General features: G+C 46.4%; 1 protein-coding gene across 2 annotated transcripts in view; it reads right to left on the minus strand.

Annotated features, from left to right (window-relative positions):
- Positions 1 to 653, minus strand: part of Acan (aggrecan) — a 71,420-nt gene extending 70,767 nt beyond the window's left edge. For both annotated transcript variants that reach the window (XM_029555958.1, XM_029555957.1), the window contains exon 1: positions 285 to 653. The gene's annotated coding sequence lies outside the window, so the exon portion shown is untranslated. The remainder of the gene's footprint in view (positions 1 to 284) is intronic.
- Positions 654 to 18,515: the final 17,862 nt, after the last annotated feature.

Genomic DNA, 18,515 nt, shown 5'->3' on the forward strand with positions numbered 1-18,515 from the left:
GCTTCTCTATTCATTAGTCTAACCCCTCTAGTCTTGAAAACGGTGTTAGGAGCAAAAGCTCTGGTCTTCCTCAATCCCTCCGCACTTTGTTCCCTTTCACTCTGAGTCCGGGCAGCATCCAGGAGTTTGTTCAACTCCCGTGCTGATGCAGCTGGTCATGTCGGGAGCCCGATACCAAGCGGGGGACACCGAGGCACAGCACCCCCGGCCCTGATGCGCGCACCCTCAGCAGCGCTCACAGACGCCGCGGGACAGAGCTCCTTTGGAGGGAAGGAGACAGTTACCTTGAAGAGTTGGACTCCCTCCTCCAAGAACTTCAGTCCTGTACCCCTGGCGAGGCAGCCAGGGACTCCTGGAGGCTGCGAGCCCCGGGTCTCTCTGCGCTGCCGCGAGGATGCTCTGCGCCGGGCCCTGCGCACCCCTCCTCCCTCCGGCGTCCTGTCCGCAGGTCCCCTCGGGCGGTGGCCGCAGTAGCAGTTGGCTAGCTAGGTTGCAGAGTCCTGGTTGATGGAAGGAAGGGACACAGAAAAGTGCTCCCTTGGCGCCCACGTCAGATGTCAGCAGGAGAGGGTACGGAGAGCGAGTGAGGGACCTTGAGCGGTGCACGCGCGTCCTCAGCTCTGTGAGCCCCCTCTGCACCGCGGGGAGGTAGGTGGGCGGGCATGGAGCGTGGTGACACATACATAGGGGTGGGCGGGGGAGGGGAGGGCATTCGCGGGGTGAGGGGCGGGAGGGGGCGAGCACACCCGAAAACCCCACCCCCGGGACCGAGGGGCAGCCGGAAGGAGGAGGGGAAGGCAGAGGCGTCCGGAGCGCGCTGGACCCTGGTTGGGGACCGCGCGACGTTGGGAAGCCGCGGGGAGTTGGAGGAGTGTTGCTGGTCGCGGCACTGAGCCGCATTCCAGGGCGGATGGAAGCAGGCGGCTAGGGCAGCGCTGGAGGACCGGCGTCTGCATTGCGGTCGGCAGCTCCGCAGTACGAGCGGCCCCGGAGGGCTGAGCCCGCAGAGCCGCCGCGAGCTCCAGGGTCCAGCGGCCAGAGTGGGGGGCCAGGATTCTCCGAGCGCTTGGCAGAGGTCTACAGCTGAGACCCACAGAAACGGATCGCGGACGGTGGGACCTCTACTTTCAGAAAGAGATTTGGAAGAACCCTCACAGAGAAGCTGGTGGAAAGTTTTGGGGGCAGGGTACCCGAGATGACAAGGGAGGGCGGAGAGAGGAGGCTTGGTGGTGGTAGGGACAAAAAACTGGAGGGGTCTCCAAAACCCAGAAAAGACCAAGGACACCTCAAATAAAGTAGGAATTCCCTAAGTGACTCAATTACATTCTTTAATAATTTTGTTACTACATCACCTCACCCCCCAAAAGATGTGCAAACTATGGGGCTCAGAAAGTGGTGGAGTTGCACATCAAGCTTGGGACTGACTTCAAACCCAAGGTCACTGGGTCTCTACCACACAAGCAGCTGGTTAAGCTGCAGCATGTTTGGGAGTGTGCATGTGTGGGGTGGGAGGTGGGGGATCCAGACTCTTGGTGGCCTTTGAGTCCTTCACACAAGAAGCTGGTATGCTTCTCACTAAGATACAGTGGCCCCAGGCAAGAGGGGGGGATGTCTCCTGACTCACTGGGCAAGAAGGTTTTTTTTGCAGACTACACACCACAGAGAGCTTTTTCTTGATTGAAAGATCAGAATTGATGTGCCTCAGTTTTCCCAGGTTGATGCTGGAATCATGTGGGTATCTCACTGGCCAGCCATGCTCAGGACTGGTCCTGGCCCAGCACATTCTCTGAAAGACTTGTTTTCCCATCTCAGGTGGCCAAGCCCAGCTTTTGTGGGAGAGCTGTGGATAAGCGGTTCTATTGGTTGACCATTCTTGACCTGCCTCCTTTCCTACCTGTCTACTGGCTGGTCTGGGTTAAGAGCTGTAAGTTGCAAAGTACTGAAGGCGAAGCAGACAAAATGGTAACCCAAGCCCCTCAGAGGTTAGCAGGCTTCCTCTGAGAGGAATGGAATGGAATTGGCTGAGTTACTTCATACAGTGCTTTGTGGCACTGCGGTCTCCCAGATGGCTGACTTCTTGGTACACACTAAGAAACTGAGACTCCAAGACCACCAAGGTGGTGAAGGGGATGTGGGGGCAGGTTGCTATGATACCTTACTACCCTCGGAAGGATGCAGACAACTCAGAATAACGTAATTGTTTGGATATTTTGAAGACTGGACCCTGAGAATCAAAGGACGCCACTGTCCAGAAGCCCTGAGTGGCGTGTAGATGCTTGTGTGTAGACGCTTGTTTCATTCAGCTTAGGAGTCCCATTCTTTGGCTAGTCTTTCTGATGCTGGTCATCTCTCCTCAGCTGGAATACTTAGCAGTTTTCTAGACTACTTTGCTGTCACCTGATGACATGTTTGCCAGGCCACCTGATCCATTCTGCTGTCCTTAGTGAGTTCTGCCTTCTCTCTGCAAAGTGTGGCCCACAGATGTGCAGGCCAGTGTGACAAACAGACTCTCAGGCTCACCCCAGGGCTGCTGACCCAGAATCTTCACTTTCACAGGATCCCCCAGGTATTTCACACATCAGCTGAGGTGTTGTGATGGCATCACTCAGCAAGGTCTACTTATGCAGCGGAATACACTCAGAGCAATGAAGGGCTCTGGAGGGATTCAGAAAATCACCCATTTAATGCCATGTCATCTCTTTCTACGGCACTCCCCCACAGGCTGGGCAGCACACTTTGCTCAGACTTGCCCATGGGTTTGACCTTCAGAGGTTATGCCCCATTGTCTTGTGGGTTCTAGTATTTGGGAAACTCTCTGTTTATGTAGCAGCTTCTGTGTTTGTCTCAGTGTGGATTCAGCAGTGGGCAAAGTGGGTCCATTCCCACTGTCCATGTCCCCCCCAACCTTTATGTGGCAGATCTTTCCATATTTAAAATCAGTGATTTTGTTGGGGCTGGAAAGATGGATTAGCAGTTAAGAGCACTGGCTGTTCTTGCAGAAGACCTGGGTTTGAATTCCAGTACCCACATGGCAGATAACAACAGTCTGTAACTCCAGTTCCCAGGGCATCTGATGCCTTCTTCTGTCTTCTATGGGCATTGCATAATGTGGGTGCACTTGCCTACATGCACACAATACACACACATAAAATAAAGCAAAATTTAAAAAAAATCAGTGATTTGGTTGCTCTGCTCCTCACCACCTTCTCCATTTGGACTGGACAGCCTTGCTCCTTTATACGTTTTCTAATTTGTCTCCATCAACAGAGCTCTGCCTGTCCCTAGCAATCTTCTTTAAGCAAGTCTGCATTGCCTGTGAAAGAATGATTCAGAACCGAATTCATCCTGACATTGGTGTGTTTAACCCAAGAGAGAGCTTATCTCCTTTGTCTGACTCCTGTGCTTTTAGTTCATGCAGCCTGTATTTTTGCATTTTTCTGACAGCCTCATCAAGGCTGAACCTATAACCACCTCAGACCTTTCCAGCTGTACTGCTCTGACCCACTGTCTCTTCTGCCTTGTCCTGGTATGAAAAATGGGTGGAGCTTTATCTCTGCTTCTGTTTAAATTGCCTTCATATATTCATCTCACCACTCTAGAGCACTGATCCTACCGTTCTGTGTGTTTGCTATTGCTCAGTAACAGGCCTTCGACAAAGCTCACCAGTCTACCAAATTGGTGTCTGTGTTCAGGTCTGCCCAGGAGAGGGACTAGGGTGGAGGTCTAGAGCAGGGCCCTAGAGGCAGGCCTCCCAAGATGGCACAGCTCCATATCCTAGTTGTTATGTCTGTGTAACAAATCTCCCCCACACTTAGTGGCTTAAAACAGCAGTAATCATCTAACATCACTTACGGTTTCTATGGGTCAGGAATTTGAGAGAAGCTCAGCTGGGGAATTCTGGCTTGGAACTGTCTCATGAGGTTACACTTAGATATAAGTGCAGTTGCAGTGAGCTGATGGCTTCCCAGGGGCCTGAGGACTCACCCCTAAGGTGACTTGCTCACATGATTGGCAGGTTGGGTGGGGCTGGCTATTGGTCAGTAGCTTCATTTCTCCATAGGGACCTCCCATTGCAGCTGCTGAGTGTCCCCATGACATTGTGGTCGGTTCTTGATGATAGGACCTCAATACTTCTATATCCTTCATAGTAAGTCACACAATGTCACCTCCTCTGTATTCAGCTGACTACAAAGGCCATTGCTGAACCAGTGGAGATAAGAGCATAAGAGGATGAAGATCACTGGGTACATGTTGGTGGCTGTTGTCTGTGCTCCATTAAATTAACTCTCAGAATACAGGCACTCTCTCAGGGTACTGAACCATATCACCACAGAATGCTTGTTTCTGTCCCTTACAAAAGGGCACTATGTAAGTGCCTTGCTAAGTGTGGCTCTGAGGTACTAACAGGATTCTGGGAAGCATCTTCCCAGTACCTCAGTGTAAGCAAGTGGTCCAGTTCTTCTCTCGAGAGCAACACAACCTGTCCCAATGTTTACAGGACAGGTATCCTCAGGGAATCTCGCCAGGTTTTCATACCACATCTCCAGGCTTCTCCTTGCAGTCCAAGGCTTCCAGATTTCCCCAAGGAACTTTGCTTCTAGATTCCTTGGTCTTGGGAAATGCTTGCTTGTGGTTGCTGCTCTGAAATACATTTCCCAGGGTTGGTTGCCCATAGCAAAATGTGGACCAGCCAGGGAAGAGTGAGGACAGCTCTTCTTGCTTACTATTTGAACACTCAGCTCCTGGTTTGACCAAAGGTGGTCACATTTCAAAGCTCTGTCACACCTTTTTGTTGACATTGAAACTTGGGGATAATTAAAATCAGACTGTTGGAGCTGGGGAGAGAGCTTAATTGGTAAAGTGCTTATGGTGTGAGCATAAGGACCTGAGTTCAGTCCTCAGAATGCATGTATAAAACCCAAGCATGTGGCATGCACTTGTAATTGCAGGACTGGGAGGCTGACACAGGAAGATCCCTAGAGCTTTCTGGCCAGTTAGCCTAGCCTACTTGGGGAGCTCCAGGCCCACAAGAAACTCTGTCTCAAAATCAAGGTGGTTGATGCCTGAGGGATGACACCTGAGGTTGACTTCTGGTTATACACACACACACACACACACACACACACACACCACTCATCTGAACACATGTGAACATGCACACACACACACACACACACACAAATAAAAAGAAATAAAATAAGATTATTTTCATGTAGAGCACCAGAAAAGAGTGTCCTGCCCATCTCAAGCCACAAAATAGTTAAGGAACAGAGTAATTCCCCACACATTCAACAGCCTCGAATTCTCAGTTCTGTAGAGAAACTTCGGGCAAGTTTCTTAACCTTGTGGGCCTTTATTTTCATACCTGTAGGTAAAGTACCTCAGACTTTGTGAGTCATCTGGCTCTGGGTGAAGAATGATCAATTTCCTTCTCTCTCCTAACCCCCAACATTTGGTGTCCCTGAGTAAGTGCTTGATCTTTGGGGTGCTGCTTTCTGGGTTTGTAAAAGAAGCTAAAAATAAGAGTGCAGAATGGTGAATGCTGCAAGGACTGTAGGGGAGCTGCCATCCTTTCTGAGGTAACGAGCCACGGAAATAACCAGGCCAGGATGTGGAACCTCCTGAGAACCCGAGGCACATTCGAAAAGTGCCATCTCATTAGTTTAACACCACAAGTGACAACTGAAGGGGGAAATGTTCTAATAATAAATAACATGGGGTAAGTTAATGAAACACTTCTAAGTCCCCACATGTCTGTGTGGGATCATGATGCACAGTCATAGGAAAATGCCATGTGACCCAAGGCATAGAGTTGGAAAAAATCTTTAGGAAAACGGGTGTTTTGTTTTGTTTTTTGTTTTTTTTTTTTCCTTTTGGTCTTTTGAGACAAGTTTTCCCGGTAGCCCCAGCTGGCCTGGAACTCACTATGTAGACCAGGCTGGACTCCATCTCACAGAGACCTGTTTGTACACCACCACACCCAGCTGAAACCAATGTCTTTTTGAAGCTCCAGTTTGAAATTTCCTCCCTGCATTCATAACAGATTTCTGTTTTCAGTAAAATCCTGCTATTTATAAAAGGAAATCATGGCAAGTATTTCACTCATGACTCTCCAGTATATTTACCATTGAGAATCCACATGCAGTGAGTGGGCTGAGTTGGGTGCTGCTTTGCAGGTTTCTATAGCATCACCATCACTACCATCATCACCACCCCATCACCACCACTATCATTTCCCAGGCAAGTCTGGGGGAGGAGGACTGAGGCCTTGTAATGCTGAGTTGGACACATTTTGGGAAGACCTGAGGCTCTTGAGATCCTGCTCCCGTCTGTTCTTCACCCTGGAACCTAAGGGGCTGCCTCCCCTTCCCCAGACCTGAGCCAGCTCTGGTCTCTTCTTTCCTTTATTCCATCCATCAGAACTTTTGGGCCTGATCCAATAAACATATAGCTGCAGACTATGTACTGAAAAACATGAGGATGGGTATCCCACAAACACCAGCTAAGGAGGACCAGGCAGCAACACAGCAGCATAAAACCATCTGGTGTGAGCCGGCGTGGTGGTGCACACCTTTAATCCCACTGCTTGGGAGGCAGAGGCAGGCAGATCTCTGTGAGTTCAAGGCCAGCCTGGTCTACATAGTGAATTCTAGGACAGCTGGGGCTACAGGGAGACCCTGTCTCAAAAAGACAAAAAAAAATCTGCTCTGTTGGGCAGAGTGGCACATGTCTGTAATCTCAATCTCAACACTCGGGGGAGGCTGAGGCAAGAGGATCAGGAGTTCAAGGCCAGTGTGGGCTACAAGAGATCCTATCTCAGAAACAACAATAACAAACACCCAATTAGATGATCTACTAAGATGCAGGTACTGCTTTTCCTTATAAAACTTGGCACTTATTTAATCTTACAGTTTTCTCAACATTTTAGTTGTTGCTATGACTGTATTTGGATTTTTTCATATATATTCTTTTAAAAGAAGAAAATGTATAATGTGTAGAGGAAAATAGCAGTATTAAACTGGGCTATCTGCTATTCTTAAGACATTTACTTGTTAGCACTGGCCTGCCCTTCCCTCTCCCCTTTCTTCCTTTCCTTCCTTTTTTTCTTTCAAACAGGGTCTCACTATGTAGTTCAGGCTGACCTTGAATTCCTGATCCTCCTGCCCCAGCCTCTCAAGTTCTGGGGTGACAGGAATTCTCCACCAAGCCCAGCTCATACTTTAAAATTTTTAGTAGCAGCCTTTCATCAAGTACCTACTTTATGCCCAGTAGAAAGCTAGGCACTGCACCAGCAATTTCCCTTCCCTCCTTTCCTTCATGTTACTGCTATTGTGATAAACACTGTATATGTCATGGGTGGAGAGAATGTCACGGTCCTTTCACTCAGACTGGAGGCAAACTGAAGAGTGAGCTCCCCTCCAAAGGGGCCATCACTACCCAGCTTATACCAGAGGATCTCAGGATCTCAGGGTCGTTGTCGCTACATCGCATGGTTTCTGTAGGAGTAGAAGACATCTGTGCTCATTTTCGAGAAGCCAAAGATCAGGCTTTTTATGTAAAATCAGCAGATGACCAATCAAAAAATTTAAATATGTGTATCAACACATTGAAGTGGCAATCAATAGACGTCTATCTAACACTGTGGTGATGGTGGAAAGAATGAACAGGAAAAGACAGGAGTGGAAGATGGCCTCAAGTTTCTGAACCTGGGTGACTAGGAAACTGGAATAGGAGCAGGATGGTGGGAAGGTGGCTGGCTGTGGGTGCGATGGGTGGGGGAAGACAGTGAGTTCCACTGCAGACAAGGTGGGTTTTCAGAAGTGGATGATCAGAGGCAGCCATGTGTGAGTCAGGAACTTGGGGAGAAGGTCTGCCTGAAACATGAACAGGGAACCTTAAGTTTTCTACCCAACGAACGCAGAGCTATATTCATTCCAATCTCACACTATACTGAAGGGAGAATATCGAAGAGGAAGAAAAGACTGGTAAAGAGAAATGGTTGAGCAGAATGTAAAGATCCTGGGGAAGGGGGTATCTCAGAAACATAGAAAGAGAATGTCAGAAACGCTCCCATGCTCAAGGAAAACGATGCCCTGGAGTAGCTCCTAGAGCAGAGGAAATACAGGTGCCTTCAAGGGGTGAGCCTGCCTCAGAGCTGGGGCTCTACTACTTGACAATGCCTGACAAGGCTAAGGCATTTTCTAAGCTGCCGTGATTTGCAACCATAGGCACTGATGGGGCTAAAGCTTCCTGACATTTACTACTCTCCTTGCCCAAGGAAATGAGATGGAACTGTGATCTTAGGGGTTGAGTGTGCTTTAAATCTCACACTAAGGTAAAAGTCCCACCTCAGCACTCATCCCATTCTTTCTGATTGCCCACTACCTAGTAAGGGCTGCATGCAGGCTGAACTAGAACCTACAGGGCCGTGTCAAGGACGCTTTAACCTTTGAAGGATGAAGGGAGAAAGCAGACCTGGTATTCATTTAGCTGGGGGTGGTCAGTCACATTACTGCCGGTCTTTCTTACTTCTTATTTTCCACAATTGGAAGAAGAGCACCAGCCAGGCATGGTGACACACACCTGTAATCCCAGCACCTGGGAGACAAAGACAGGAGGATCAGGAGTTCAAGGCCAGTCTAGGCTACATAATGAGATTGAGGCTAGCCTGGGTTACAATTATTAGTCACAACATAGCACCTACAATATGACCTAAGTTTTGTGCATGTTACTAAAATAGTTATTAGAGGGACCCTGCCAATGCAATTAGGAAGTGCAAAATTGATAGAGTGAATGAGAGCCCTAACAATGAAAGGTGTATACATAACGAAATTAATACTGATCGAACTCACTGATTAAAAGGAGATGGGGTAACTGATCATGGGTGAAGAATGGTTAGCATTGAGTGAGACTGGCCAGATAAGAAAGAAGACAAGTCCTTTACAGAACTGGGGAAACATAAATAAAAGTGTCCCTGGAGGGACAGAGGGCTTCTTCCCAAAGCACCCTCAGTCTGAAACCAGTTGATCCCTGCACCCAGGTGATCTGAGTCTTGTTCCATCCATATCTCACACATGGACATTTGCACCGATCCATGGCCCCTCTTCATGCCTTGGTTGGAAACGCAACTTTTCCAGAGTCAAAAGCCAGAACACAAGGCACCTATTCACCCTGTCAGGTTTGAAATTCTCCTCTGAAATTCCTTTCCCTGCAACGCCTTCTCCCAAGTACACTGTGCATCTTTTCAAATTTCAGACATAAACAGCAGCTTGGCCCTGCCTGGCAACCCCCCTCACTCTCTAGATAAAAATAGCAAGGGCTGAGGGAGGAAAGCCTGGGGACACTGAGGGTTTTGTGGATGCTCTGTTTGTGCGGGTGTTTCTCACTCTCCTTGCCTATTCTGAGGAAGGGTGTCTCCAGGGAGGAGCTTGCAGAGGGATTCTTGAGGGATTGGTCATCCCTGGCACCTTGGCCCTTCCATTCTGGACCCAGGTCACATCTCAGTGATTGTGTGTTCAATTCTGTGGCCCAGAGAGAGACACGTTTACTTGTGGTTATTGGTTTGGGTGTCACCCCAGTGGTTGTGGGGGATGGAATGAGTGGTAGGAAAGGAGCCTGGAACTGTTTCTTTGCTGAGCACCTGAATGCACAGGGTTATGCCCAGGGTTGGGATGAGTTCAAGTCAAGACAGGCTCTGTGACCTGTGTCTTAAAGCTTCAAGGGGGTTGGCTGATCCAATAGCTTGGGCAATTGGATTTTACTGTGAAGGATGGGGGACAGTGAGAAGCAGCGAATTGCAAGTTTGAGTGAGGGCTGTTAAGAGCTGTTGTGGTGCCAGCAGAATCATTTACCAGTGATGGAACCTCCAGCCTTAGTTTCCTCCTCAGTAAATGGGAAATGCAATATTCCCCCATTGGAAAGTATAGTATGGGGTCTTGTTGCTTCTCAGCTTATAAACACCCAGGGCCTCCCTCTTCTCATCGCCCCTCCCCCATCTTCTCAGGGGTCTCCTGTACCACCCTCTCATTGTATTAACATAGCAGCCTTCCATGAGGGCCTCTTCTACTTCTGCCCTGCTCCATTCCAGTACCCACTTCCTTCCCTTTCTGGCTCAGACCACAGTTTGCCACTTATTCTGTAGTGCCTGCCTCCCATCTCACCAGACCATGGGCTTCATGAGGGCTGAGACACATGTCCCCAGATCCCATCCCAGTGTGTGACAAATGCAATACTTCAATAAATATTTGGCAAGTGAATGAATACATCTATTTTGTGTCCTTGTGTCTGGCACAGGGCAATGTTCTTGGTGAATCATAATTACTCACATATATTGAGCTTTATGTGTTAGGGTTGTGTTAAACACTTTATGTTTAGAAACTCATTCAGTAACCATAGCAACTTGATTTGTAAATAATGATCACAAATCATTCATTTTATGTTTTACCCCTCCGCCCCCCCAACCCCCCCAACCCCCCCAAAAAAACAGGTCCAGGAAAGTCAAACACTTTGTCCAAGGTCGCACAGCTGATGAGTGGCAGAGCTGAGATCCAGCACCAGGTAATATGGCTCTATGTGTGCTTAACCCTGCCCTCCTATGAATGAGGAGAACAATAAACTACTCACAGATGTTTACAAATGTTAAATTGCTCTCTCTCTGCCCACTTTATAGGAAGGTTCAAGTTTAGCCTCTATAAAGTATTGTAAAGTATATGATTAGGACTGGGAAAGGCTGGGGAACTTGTTGGGAACTCCCAGAGTATATGGAAAGGCCTTGGTACCATCAGCTAGCCTCTGCCTGTCACCATCCAGGGAAGGGATGCATGTGTTCCACGAGAGCAAAGTAGAGCACTGATGGGAAACTAAGTCTCCCTAGAACTCAGGAATGTGAAGCTAAGAGGACACTCCACTGAGGCTTTAAGTCAGGTTCCACAGCCACAATTTCTCTGTGGCCAATGAGAAACCATGGAAGATGGAATTGGTGTGTCCTTAGTCGATCCCAACAGGAACGGCTCTAGCTCCTGAGTATGATGTCACACTTCACTTTAAGGTTACAGTTCCACTCTTGTCTTCGGTTGCTAACCTGGGCTTTCTACCCTGTAATATCCTAATCCTCACCTGAACCCTCCACTGGAGTTACCCAAAGTAGATGAGGGTCATATTGGTGCCCTGGGGGCCTGGCTGAGCCTGCCACTAGGTCCCTGCTGCCAGAATAGACTGTCATACCCTGATGGGGTCCTGGACACTTGGTGGAGTCCCATTTAATGTGTTGTGATCCCAGCCCACACTTTAGGAAAGAGAAGAGAGAACAGCTTTCTCCCTGTGTCTGTTTGTCCCTAAGGCAGGCCTTCAGGACTTGGTGGCTCCACTCAAGGTATATTCTGGGTCTGGGTCTTTGGCGTGTTGAGGTGCTTGCCAGGGTGAGGTCACCTTTCAGTGCTAGGAAATTGGCCTTATTCTTGCCCTATGACTTTATTCCCTGGCTCTTAAGACTAGATTTTGGAGGTCACCGAAGGAGATCTTCAAAAGATGAAATCATTGGGGCTGGAGAGATGGCTCAGTGGTTAAGAACACAGGCTGCTTTTGCAGAGGACCTGGGTTCAGTTCCCAGTACCTACATCGTGGCTAACAACCATCAGTAACAGCAGTTTTAGAGGATCTGAAACTCTCTTTTAACCTCTGCGGGCATTGCATGACATGGGTGCACCTACCTACATGTAGGCAATACACTCATAAAACTAAGGCATCATGGAGGGGTGGGAGTGGCCCTGCAGCCTGTTGCATCCTTTCACTGTTGGATGGTTAATTTTGATTGTCAACTTGCTGGGATCTGGAATCACCTAGGGTTTAACTGAAAAGGGAAGACCCACCTTGAATGAGGACAACACCACTTCATGGGCTGGTGTATTAGTCACTTTTCTGTTGCTGTGATAGAAACACTGACCCAAACCATTTATAGAAGGAAGAGTTTACGTGAGCTTACAGTTCCAGAGGAATTACAGTCTGTCATGGCAGGGAGGCATGGTGGCTGGAGGTGGCTGGAGGTGGCTGGAGCAGGAGCAGCAGAAGCTCAGCTCTCACATCATCACGCAGGCACAGGAAGCAAGAGAGTAACTGGAGATCTGGCAAGGCTTAAGAACTCTCTAAGCCCACCCCCAGTGACGTGCTTCCTCCAGGATTGCCACACCTTCTAAAACCCTAAACAGTGCCATTGCCTGGGGACAAAATGTCCAAACACTTGGAGCCTATGGGGGACATTTTCATTCAAATCACCACAGCTGGGGCTCCAGACTAAACCAAAAATGGAGTAAGCAGAACATCTATCTGCTTCCAGACACAACGTGACCAGCTATGCATGCTCCTGCTGCCACACCTTGCCCACCAAAACAAGCCCTTCTTCCTTTAAGACTCTATTGTCAGATATTTTGTCACAGCACTGAGAAAAAAACTAGCTAGTGGGTGCTCTGTTTACCCTCCAGATGAATATAGGCACAGAAGTAAGAGGCATAAAGCAAGCACACATGTTCAGCTTTCCTGGCCATATCTTGTGCCTGGCTCCAGGAAGCTTACTCTTCTTCACTCAACAAAGGACGAGAGGAGAGAAGCTGGTCAGCTCATAGGAGATAGAGAAGATCAAGGCTAAAGATTCTAAGTTTTCTCTCTTCTACCAGTCACCTAAGGTGCAGCCCAGGTGGTTGTATGGAGACCAGTATCTGAGAAACTTTAAATTGCTTCATTCTTACCCCAGAGAGCCTCTGAGGTCTTGACCTGAATCCATTCCTTCAAGTCCTGAGTCTAAAGCCAGAGCTGGTGTGAGGCTCAAGTTCCAGTTTGTAGGAGAAAAAGGTCTAACCACATCAAATGCTCCTGCAGGGCAGAGCTGGGCCCATTTGGTAAGTAAGTAGAAGTTCATGAATCAGAACCAGGATCAGAACCAGAACAAGAATGTAACCAAGGAGTCATGTTAAAGATGTCAAGGCTTGGGAACAGGAAGGGCTACCTAGAGTTGTGGATTCAGGGCCCAAGAATAGTAGTCAAGGGAAGGGGACACGCAAGTTGGTTCTCTACAGGAGGTGTATCCCCAGTATGCCTTTAAAAAGGTTTTCTAAAATTTTATTTATTGTTATTGTATATGTGTATGATATGTGTGTGGGTGTGTGTGCCATGGCACATGCATTGAGGTCAAAGGACACCTTTGGAATCAGTTTTCTCCTTTCACCTTTACAAAGATTCTGAGTATCAAATTTAGTTCACTAGGCTTGTATGGTCAGCATCTTGACTTGCTGAGTCCCCTTTCCCCCAGTGTGCTTTATTGAAGACCAAGTCTCAGTGATGTGACAGATACATGACTTTGGGCAAAAGGCTGGAAAATGAGAGGCAGGAGAGAGTGCCTGGAGATGCTCTCTCCCAGAGTCTTCAGAGCAGTGTGGCCGTGGACACCTTGGTTTTGGACTTCTGGTTCCAGAACTGTGAAAGAGTGAGTGTCTGCTATTTTAAGTCAATGTCTTTTGCTCAATGTCTTTTCCTCATTTCATATGTGATTAAACCACAATTTTCTTATTCATTTCAACTGTTGATATCTGAATTATGACCAGATTCAGGGTGCTTTGAGTAAAGCTATGTTGCCTTGACATTTTTGTTGGAAATCAGCATGTTGGTCTGCTTTTTTACCCTTCTGTTTTTTTTATGCCAGCCCTTACCACATCACACTCTTGATTAATTTGGTCTTGGATTTTATAGTTTGGCTTGACTTAAATGAGATTAAATCCTTCGTTTGCCCTTCCTTCCTTTTTCCCTTCTACTCTCTCTAGTTCTTCCCCTCTCTTTTTCCTCCCTCCCTCCCCCCTTTCTTTCTTGTGGTGCTGGGGATTAAACCAAGGGCCATGCACATGCTAAGAAGGCGTTCAACTGTTGTGTTACCTTTTCAGCCCTAAGTGCCTCTCTTTTAAAAATTGTTTGGGTTATTTAAGGTCACTTACTCATATAAATGTGAAAACCAGCTTAACAATTTCAAAAAAGTTTTCTTGGATTTTGATGAGATTGAGCTGAAAATACTTAACAAATTGATATTTTAACACCACTAAGAGGTTCCTGTCCATGAATATGGTATATCTCTCCATTTGTTTAAGTTTTCTTTGGTTTTTCTTTTACCAGTGCTTTGCAGTTTGCAAAGTTTCAGGTGTACTGCAAAACCTAAAATTTCAACTTCATATTTTATCCTAACATCTTTAGCCCCAAAGTTTTAACCTTGAGTTCCCTTGCTCTCCCCAAACAGACTCCCCACCAAACAGGAAAATGTCTCCACCTGACCGTTTCCTTGTCAGCTGTACCCTACCAGGTCCTCAACCCATCAGACATCAGTTCCTGGCCAGATTGTGGAACTATTCAAGCAAACCAATCACATCTGCTCAGGGGGTACCTCACACTTTTGTTTCTACGATGCAGTATTTGTCTCCCACATCCTGGCTGGTGCTCTCTGCTCTCAAGTCCAAACCTTGGCGGCCTTGCATAGCATATGGTACCTTCTCCTTCTGAGCTGTGAGATCATGTGGCAAAACTTCAGTAATTACATCTGTCTAGTGTTGGATGTTATGTGTAACTGTCTAATGTCCTTTGGGTGATTGGGAAGGATGGAATTCTCCCTTTACCAACAGGTTAACTAGGAAGTAATCAGCACAATAGGTCTTATCTAATATTTCTCTAAGATTATTTCTAAAAAATTTCTATTAAAGTTATGGTAAGATATACATATCATGCAATTTAGCATTTTAACCTTTTTTAGGTTTGCACTTTGGTTGCAGTAAGTACATTCATATTGACAAACATCCCATCGTCCATCTCTAGAACTTTTCTCATCTTGCAAAATTAAAACTCTACGTAAATTAAACATCAACTACCCATTCCTCCAGCCCCTATATTCTATTTTCTGTCTGTGAAACTGAATGCTCTAAGTACCTCATGTGGTGAACATATACATTATTTTAATCTTTTGATTGGCTTGTTTTATACATTTAACACGCCTAAGAGTCATCCATGTTGTAGTATGGTCAGTTTCTTTCATTTTTAAGGCTGAATAATATTTCACTGCATATATCTACCACAGTTTATCTGCCAGTGGATCATACTGTTGGATTGTGTGTGTGTGTGTGTGTGTGTGTGTGTGTGTTTTGTTGGGAATTTAACCCAGAGACTTAGTCATGTTAGGTCAGTGTACTACATTTGCAGCCCACAGCAATACTTTTTAAGATTTCTCTTCCCAAATGTTTTATTTGGTCAGATCTACATTTAAAAAATATTTTTATTTTATTTTGTGTATATGAGTGCTTTGCTTGCATTTATGTAAGTGCACCATATGTGTGCCTGGTACCTATGAAGACCAGAAGAGGGCGTTGGATTTCCTGGAAATGGAGTTACAGTTACAGTTTTGAACCACCATGTGGGATCTGGGAACCAAATCCAGGTCCTCTGTAAGAGCAGCAAGTACTCTTAACCACTGAGCTATCTCTCCAGATCTTCATTTCTTTAATCAAGCATGTCTGTTGGTTCTTATTCCACTGCAGCATGAGAACCTTTAATCAGAAGGCAGTGATTATTCATGAGGAATGTGAATAACAATCACCTAATGCCAATGCCCCATTTTTTGTCTGAATGAGGGCTTCAGACTAGTGTATTTTAGTGTGGAGGGGGACTTCTCCCTTAAAAGCTGTTGATTCTTTGCTTATGAATAGTGGATGCATCCCCCTTTTATATACACGTGTTCATTACACTTCTGCTGGCCTCTGAGCCTCTGAGGTTCCGCAGTGAACAAAGACTGGAAGAGGCAGCCAGAGACACAAGCAGGAATTGCAGCCCCATGTGGGAGTGGGATACATATGGGCATAGTCTTGTGGGAAGAGTGGGTAGATTTTGTGGTGTTGGGTGCCTCTGTGGTTGCTGCAGTTTGGGGCTCTGGAGTGGCCTCTTTTCATCCTGCACAAGTCCCCACAAGGGCTGGTTACACTCCCACACTGGCTAGACTCCAAGCATGAATCTTCTTCTTGTGGTTAAGCTCTTTCTGAGGTCACAGTCTCTATAGTTGTGGACTTTCTTTGTGTTGGGAGGGCCACATCATACTGTCTCCAAATGCTCTGTCCCTAGTGGAAAGTTTCAGTCTGGGCTTAGAGAGAGAAAGCCCTGTTGGCTCAGCTGGAGTTCCATAACCACTGAGGCAACAGCATAACTTGGTCTTGGTCCATCCTGCCTTGTTTGTTTGCTGTCTGGGTTTCTTCTTCTAGGAGGATTGACTGTCCCTCCTGCCCTCTCTTCATACCATGCCTGAAACCACTTGGCTTTTCTTCCCTGCTCTGTTCTACCTGACCAGTGCTTCTGGAAACATTGTCTAGCTGGATTGCTCAAAATATGCAAACCCAGCTTACAAGCCAAGATATCCAGGCCTAGGAGGTGCTAACCAAGTTCAGCTTTGTATGGTTTTTTCCTTATAGTTCTGCAAGGAGAGGAGCCTGTTAATTGTTCTCCAGCATGGCCCCAGAGAATTCCAAATGGATGTTGCTTTTGGAAGCCAATATAGATGGATGTGGGTTGTGAGGCAACTGCTAAGACTTGAACTTACCCCGAAGTAGCGGTCTTCAGCCTTGGCCACAAAAGGGAATCACCTGGGGAGCTTTTAGTGTTCCTGATGCCCAGGCTGTATCCCAGGTCAGTTTCATCAGAATCTCTAGAGGTGAGACCCAGGCTACCGTATTTTCAAAGTTCTCCAGGTGATTCCCACATACTCTGAAAGCATCACCTAGGAGCTAGGGCAAGGCAGAGCACAAGGGTCTGAAGTTGAACTTAGTAGATTAGTTTCCTGAACTGAACCCCTCCTTTTTTTATCTCTCTCCCCGATCTCTGCCCTCTCTTCTTCTCCCCTCTCCCGCTGAAATGGTAGAAGTGCTGTTGCCCTTTCTTCTTTCTTGAAATGTGTATTCTGTTGTGACTCATACTACTCAGCATTACAACCCTCCTGTTACCTCAGCAGAACGTCTGTCGCCCACTCTGCTGAGGCTTATCCTCCACTTTATGGGGGTAGAGGGCTGCCCCTGCAATTGTCCCACTCAGAATTTCACATAGATGATCTTGTATGTTTAACCACTGGTTTTCAGTACCCTCTCACCCCAAGGTATTGAAAGTGCTCTGGTTGATGTCGCCTGTAACTTCCCAAGTAACTAAATCTGATGGATTTCCTTCCTCTTCCTTTCTTTCTTGACCCCTCAGTAGCAGGGAGGCACCATTGACCACTCCTTTGCTCTGATGCCCCTCCCCTTTGACACTCTCCTAGTTTTCCTTCCAACTCTCTGCCTGCTTCATATCCTTTGAGAACTCACTCTTTGCAGCTGTACCAACCATTATGCTTTCCCACCAACACTGCCCAAGGGTGACAGTTTCTTTACATCCTGCCAACACTTCTTATTTTCTATATATTTTTTGTAGTAATGTATTAGTTACTTTTCTGTTGCTATGACAGAAATACCATGACCAAGGGAACTTATAAAAGGAAGAATTTATTTAGCTTAGGTTCCAAAGAGGCAAAAGTTCATCATGGCAGGGAAGCATGGCAGCAGAGGTGGCTGGAGGGGGAACAGAAGCTAAGCTCTCACATCTTCAAGCAGACACAAAAAGTAAAGAGTGAATGGAGATTTGACAAGGCTTAAGAACTCTGTAAGGCCATCCTCAGTGACATGCTTCCTCCAACATGGCCACACCTTCTAAGACCTCCCAAAATAGCATCACCAACTGGAAATAAATGTTCAGATACTTGGAGCTTATGGAGGACATTTTCATTCAAAGCACCACAGGTAACTATCCTAATTGTGTATGACATATACCTCACTGCAGTTTTGATTTGCATTTTTTGGTGGTTACTGATGTTCAACACTTTTTCATTTGTTTGCTGGTCATTTGCATTTCTCTTTTTTGAAGAACTGTCCATTCAAATGTTTTGTCCATTAAAAAGAAACCAGGTTATTTTTTTGTTTCTACTGTTGATTTATGAGTTCTTTATACTCTGGATAATAATCCTTATCAGATATGTGATCTGCAAATATTTCTCCCCTTCTGCAGGCTACATTTTTTACTTTGTTGATTGTGTCTTTTGTTGCACAAAAGTGTCCAAATTTCATATAGTTTCATTTGTCTGACTTTACTTTTGATGCTGTTAATTAGCTGCTTACTCTGGATTGGATGTGATTATTGTCATCTTGAATCAGAGCAACTGTGATCATCTCCATGAGGCTCTGTTAACATTCCCTCACTGAGGGAGGCAAGAGGCCCAGGAGACTCATAGGGCACATCTACTAATTATTAAGGATCAAATTTTTATGCTTTGAAGAATTATTATTTTTAAATTATTATACTTTAAAAAAATTTAATAACTACATGATTAGAAGCTTTTCACTACAGCTTTAACATATTCAGTAACACACTCCAGAGCAACAGTACATCTCTTTCACAAGTGGGTGCAAGTTTCTAGGTTCACAGTT

The sequence above is a fragment of the Nannospalax galili genome, unplaced genomic scaffold (assembly GCF_000622305.1).
Source record: "Nannospalax galili isolate Female #2095 unplaced genomic scaffold, S.galili_v1.0 scaffold185, whole genome shotgun sequence".
NCBI lineage: Eukaryota > Metazoa > Chordata > Mammalia > Rodentia > Spalacidae > Nannospalax > Nannospalax galili.